The following is a 6151-nucleotide window of genomic DNA, read 5'->3' as shown; positions in this document are numbered from 1 at the left end:
AACTTCATGCTCTCTGTTTCCCCTTCAGCACTGTTTCTGTGACATGTCTTGTGGGCCGATATTTCAAGTTCTGTAAATGCGATCTATTCTGTTCGCTTTGTTCCGCAGGAGAGCTGGCCACACCCCCTTGACTTATACAGGTAACTTCGAAAAACATAAATGCTTTGGCCTAAAGACTCATCTGTTCATGTACAAACAAAAAGGCCTTTCATCTCTGTCCCATACTCAGCCGTCTTGGAGCCCGGCCTGTTCATGACCCCTCTGGAAAAGAAAACAAGGACACGGTATCCTTGAGAAAAGGAACAGGTTTTAGGTAAAATGGACGATCTTTGTGACAATGTGGATGCTTTGGAGAGGGTGCACCGAAGGTTCACTAGGATATTGTCTGGTATGGGCGGGGTGCTAGCTACGAGGAGAAGTTCGGTGAATTAGGATTATTTTCATTGGAAAGAAGGAAATTGAAGGGGACCTGATTGAGGCCCATAGAATCATGAGAGCTGGAGACAGGGTGGAAGACTCAATTACTCGTGGTCATGATTTCAAAGTGAGAGAAGAAATGTTTCGTGGAGTTATACTTGGGAAGTTCATCACATAGAGGGTGGTGGGTGCCTGTTCTGCATTGCCAGCGGAGGTGGGGTTTGGAATGGGAACGATGTTTAAAATGTCTGCAGACAGATACGTGAATGGACATGCAGCAGTGGGATACAGATCCTTAGAAAATAGGTGTCAGGTTTAGACAGAGGATCTTGATCAGCGCAGGCTTGGAGGAATAAAGGGCTTGTTCCTGTGTTGGAATATTCTTTGTTCTTTGTTCTCACCAGCCTCTGTGTGAAAAGATTGCGCCTCAGGTTCATTTAACATCTTTGCCCTCTCACCCTGAACCTATGTCCTCGAGTTCTGGACTCTCACAAACCCAAGGGAAAGACGTTGTCTGTTCATCCTATTCATGCCTACGATGACATTATAAACCTCTATAAGGTCACCCTCAGCCTCCGACTCTCCAGGGAACACACCTCCAGCCTATTCCACCTCTCCCTTAACTTCAAATCCTCCAACCCTGGCAACATCTTTATTCATCTTTTCTGAACCTTATCAAGTTTCACAACATCCTTCCGAAAGGAAGGAAATCAGAATTTCATATTCCAAAGTGGCCTAGCAAATGTCCTATACAGCTGCAACATGACTTCCCAACTCTTATAATCAAAAGATGTAGGTTTACTCGATGAGCTGGAAGGTTCGTTTTCAGACGTTTCGTCGTCATACTAGATAACATCAATGAGACTCCAGTGAAGCACTGGTTTTATTGATCTGCTTTCATTTTCTGTGTTTAGGTTTCCTTGGGTTGATGACGCTATTCCCCATGGAGAGTCATTTCCTGTTATTTTTTCTCTGAGGGTGGTAATTGGGGTTCAAGTCAATGTGTGCGTTGATAGAGTTTCGGTTGGAATACCATGCTTCTCGGAATTATCGTGCGTGTCTCTGTTTGGCCTGTCCTTGGATGGATGTGTTCTCCCGGTAAAGTGGTGTACTTCTTCATCCGTAGTGAGGACACTCATGAGATTGGGTCATGCATTTCTGTGGTTAGTTGATGTTTGTCAAATGTAGTGGGTTTTTTTACGGTTCTTGCAAAGTATTTAAGTTCTGCAGGTTATTTAAATATGGAGGGTGTGGAATGGAACATTTTACCAGAGATAGGAACAGCAGCTTTGGTTGAGATTGTTTTACAGATAAGGAAACATTGTACAAACTGGAGGAGGTTCCTGCAGAAAGGAGGGTTTGGGAGAAGAGGTGATGTTTACACAGATAGGAGTATAAGAGCTGGAGAAAATTATGGAGATGAGAAGATGGATGGAGAGACTGGAGGATATTACATTTACTGTGTTAGTGATAGCAACAGGAGGATGTTACTTCGATAGTGAGTCTTGTAAGAACTGGATCAAGACAGTTACAGGCATTTGATTGGGTTCGTCAGATAGACAGTGCTGCAGGGACCTTAAAGGATTACATGGATAGCGACATTTGTAGGGTCTTCACAGACTGATAGTGCTTTACACACTGGAAGAGGTCATGTCGAAAGGGAGGGTTGCAGGTGCTTCCGAAGCTAATAGAGTGTTGAGGGGATGCAGTAGTTTACTGTCAGCGGGAGGTTTCTTGAAAGGAATAGGTTACAGATAGTGCTGATGGTTTGGCTTGAGAAAATTAAAGGTAATTGAGAGTTTTCGCAAATGGAAGCGATTATTTTGATACAGCCAATTGAAGACATGAAGTATTTTTTCATGGAAAGGATAACACACATTGAGAGGAACGTGGGCATTGAGAATGAAAATGCAGACATAGAGGGTGGTATTGATAATTTGAACTTCAGGGATAGGGATTGCAGGAGGGTTTAATGAGATAGGGAAAAATTGTATTTCCTGGAGAAGGTTACACTGATACAGATATTGTTATGGAGAGTGTAATGGAAGATAGAGGAGTTAAGATGTTTTAGTGACGGGAGGAAGTCACGGAGATAGGGAGGGGGCCAGGTTACAGACATAGGCAGGGTGCAAGCATCTTAGGAACACTACCTAATTAGCACATCTTTGGATTGTAGGTGAAAGCAGTAGCACCCAAAGGAAACACACGCAGATTCGGGGAGAATATGCAAACTCCACACTGCCAGCTGCCTGAGACTGGAATCGAAACGGGTCCCTGGTGCTGTGAAGCAGCAGTGCTAGCCACTGAACCACCGTGCCACCTCGACGAGATAAGGATAGTGCAAAACTGAAGTGTCCAAATTTGAGGAAGTACACTTACCATTAGATTATCATTATCACTGGATTTTATCACTCTCATTAAACAGGATCTGACGAGCACAAACTGGGAGACACTGCTTGCACCTGAGTCTATATTCAGAAAGTGGGAGTATTTTGAAGTGATGCAGTGAGAATTCAGGGCCAGCGTGTTCCCATAGGAGTGAAAGGCAAATGCAACACTTCCAGCGAATATTGAGCAAGCACTATCATGAGTTTGACAAAACAAATCCAGTGAAATAAAACAGGCGAAACACAGAGGGCAATGGGATTGTCAAAACATGAGGGTAAAACAATGGTCAGGATATATATTTGTAAAATAATATTCAAGCAAAGCCATGAGTTATTTTGTCACCACAGTTAGAGTAAGAGGAATCCCAGCAATCCATTGGTGCTTGTTAGAAACCAAAGGGACAATCTGTGCATGGAGCCAGGAGAAATAGGTGAGGCCTTGAATGAATACTTTCCATCTATATTCACATACGAGAATAGACATTGTCGCCGGGGACTTCAGTTGTGATGGTGGGGTTCGAGAACATGTTAAGATCAATAAGGAGGAGGTATTAAATGCTTTCACAGGCATAAAGGTGGAGAACTCTCTAGCGCCCAATGAAATGCATTCCAGGCTGCTATGAGAGGGAAGGCAGGAAATATACTTAATGCTTTTCTGTATACAGGTGAAGTGCCACATTACTGGAGGTTGCAAATGTGGTTCATTCGTTCAAGAATGGCAGCAGGGATAGGCTAAGTAATTACAGTGCAGATAATCTGACATTAGCGGGAGGGAAATTGTTTGAAATAATTCTGATAAAAAGGATGAATCAACATTTTGGAAAGGCAGAAATCGATTACGTATAGTCAGCACAGATTTGGTTCAGGAAGATCCTGTCTGATTAATCAAACTTAGAGTTTTGAAATGGTGTCTGAAAGTACTGATGAGGTCAGTACAGATGACATGGTTTACATGGAGTTTATTAACGCCTTTGATAAGATCCCACATGGAAGGCTGTTGCAAAAGGGAAGAGCCAATTGGATTCATGCCAAGTTGGCAAGTTGGATCTGCAATTGTTGAAGGGTTGTTTTTGTGATTGGAAGCCTTCCAACATTGGGTGTACCAAAGGGATTTGTGCAGAGGCTTATAGAAATACATTTAACAGACATCGGGATGGGTATATAAATAGGAAGGGTTGAGAAGAATATTGACCAAGTTCCAGCAAATGAGACCAGAAACATCATGCAAGAGTTGAACCGAAGGATCTATTTCCATGCTGTGCATATCTATTATTCTATATCTTAAAAGGACCCCGCTATAGAAGAGGAGGTGGTGGAGGTCTTAAACCACAAAGTTAGATAAATTCCCAGCACCTAATCAAATGTATTTCAGAGCATAGCGGGAAGCTAGGAAAGAAATTTTGGGGCCCCTATCAGAGACATTGTACCACAGAGAGCCATGTGTGATGGGATGGAAGACTGGAGGATGGCATCGAGGGCAGTGAAGGAGGTTTTTTAAGATTACAAAGGAATCTCGATGATATGGCTGAATGGCTGAAAAACCGGAGATGGAATTCAATCTGAATAAATGCGACATAATGCATTTGGGTAGGGCTTAGACAATAAATGGTAAGACCTTTTACAGTGCTGTAGAACAGAGAGACCTCGGGGTTCAGGTACATTCATCTTTGAAGTTTGCAACGTGGATAGGCAAAATGGTTTGAAGTGTGCGTGTCGCACTTTGCTTTCATTGCTCAGTCCTTTGGATATAGGAGTTGGAAGTCACGTTGAGATAATACAGGCTATTGGTGGAGGTTCTTTTGCAATACAGCATCCAGTTCTGGTCGCCCAGTGAAAGGAAGAACTGGATAGGTTTCAGATGAGATTTACCATGATGTTACTATATATGGAAGGTTTCAGTTATGAAAAAATGCGGGATTTGTTGTAAATTTTCATTGAAAGCTGAATGCTGAGAGGCGACCTGATAGAAGTGAATAAAATACTGAGGGTATAGATAGAGTTAATATTCATTATCCTTTCCTGTGGACATGGCAGTTTCAAGACTAGGGTCTACATTTTTAAGTTGAGAGGACAGACATTGGTGGTGGGGTACATTTGGACCATCTCTGACAACTCTCTCCCCTTCCTGGTTCACCTGGACCATCTATGACACCTCCCTCTCCCTCCACTTCCTGGACCTCTCCATCTTCATTAAAGAACGACCGACTTGACACTGACATTTTTTACACTCTCACCGACTCCCACAGCAACTGCCTTTCAACTCTGCCCACCCTACCGTCTGTAAAAATCCCATCACATATTCTCATTTCCTCCGCCTTTGCCGTATCTGCTCCCAGGAAGACCAGTTCCACCACAGAACACATCATGGCCTCATTCCTGAGAGACCACAATTTCCCTTCTCACTAAGTTAAAGTTGCCCTCCAACGCATCTCATGTATATTCCGCCTCTCCAACCTCAAATCCCACACCTTCAACCGGAACAAGGACAGAACCACCCCACCCCCCACCCCAGTGCTTACCTTCCACCCTCCCAAGCTTCGCATAAATCACATCATATGACAACATTTCCACCACCTCCAGACGGACCCCACCAGCTGGGAATATATTTCCCTCTGAACCTATTTCCGCTTTCCTCAAAGAGTGTTCCCTCCGTGACTTCAAGGGAGTTTCAGTGGGAATGGTCTCTGCAGAATGTTGATACGGGTGAGAAAGGAAATATATCACTGGTGGTGGGGTCTGGCAGCAGTTAGTAGAATTGGCAGAGGTTAATGGGCTGTATCTGGAGATTAATGAGGTGGAAGGTGAGGCCTGTGGCAATATTCCTATTGTGGTTGAAGTGGTGGGGTAAAGGTGGCCGTGTGGGAAATGGGGGATGTGCGTTGGAGGACATTGTTGATCACCTTACAGGAAAATTGCGATCCTTGAAATCGGAAAACTTTCTAAGCTGTTCTGAAGGGGAATTGCTCCTCCTGAGTGAAAAGATGACAGAATCGGAGGGATTATGTGGACAGGATCACGTCCTTACGGGAGTATACGCGAGTGTGGATCAGGAGAGCAAAACATAGGACCTGAAATAGCTCGAAGAAATGGTTGAAACAGAATCCAAAGAGATGATGCAAAGACATCGCAGATAAAAGAATAACCAGGCAGAAAATAGGACCCCTTAAAGATTAACAAGGCCATCTATGGAACCACAGAACGTGGTAGAGATATTATGCGAGTATTTCACACATCATGTTTATTACTGCAGACTGACATGGAAGCTAAAGAGTTTGGAGAACGAAATAGTGATAACTTGATAAATGTTCATATTACAGAGGAGTTACGACTGGTTGTCTTAAATTGCA

Source organism: Chiloscyllium punctatum, chromosome 18, assembly GCF_047496795.1.
Source record: "Chiloscyllium punctatum isolate Juve2018m chromosome 18, sChiPun1.3, whole genome shotgun sequence".
NCBI lineage: Eukaryota > Metazoa > Chordata > Chondrichthyes > Orectolobiformes > Hemiscylliidae > Chiloscyllium > Chiloscyllium punctatum.
This window is presented reverse-complemented; position numbering follows the sequence as displayed.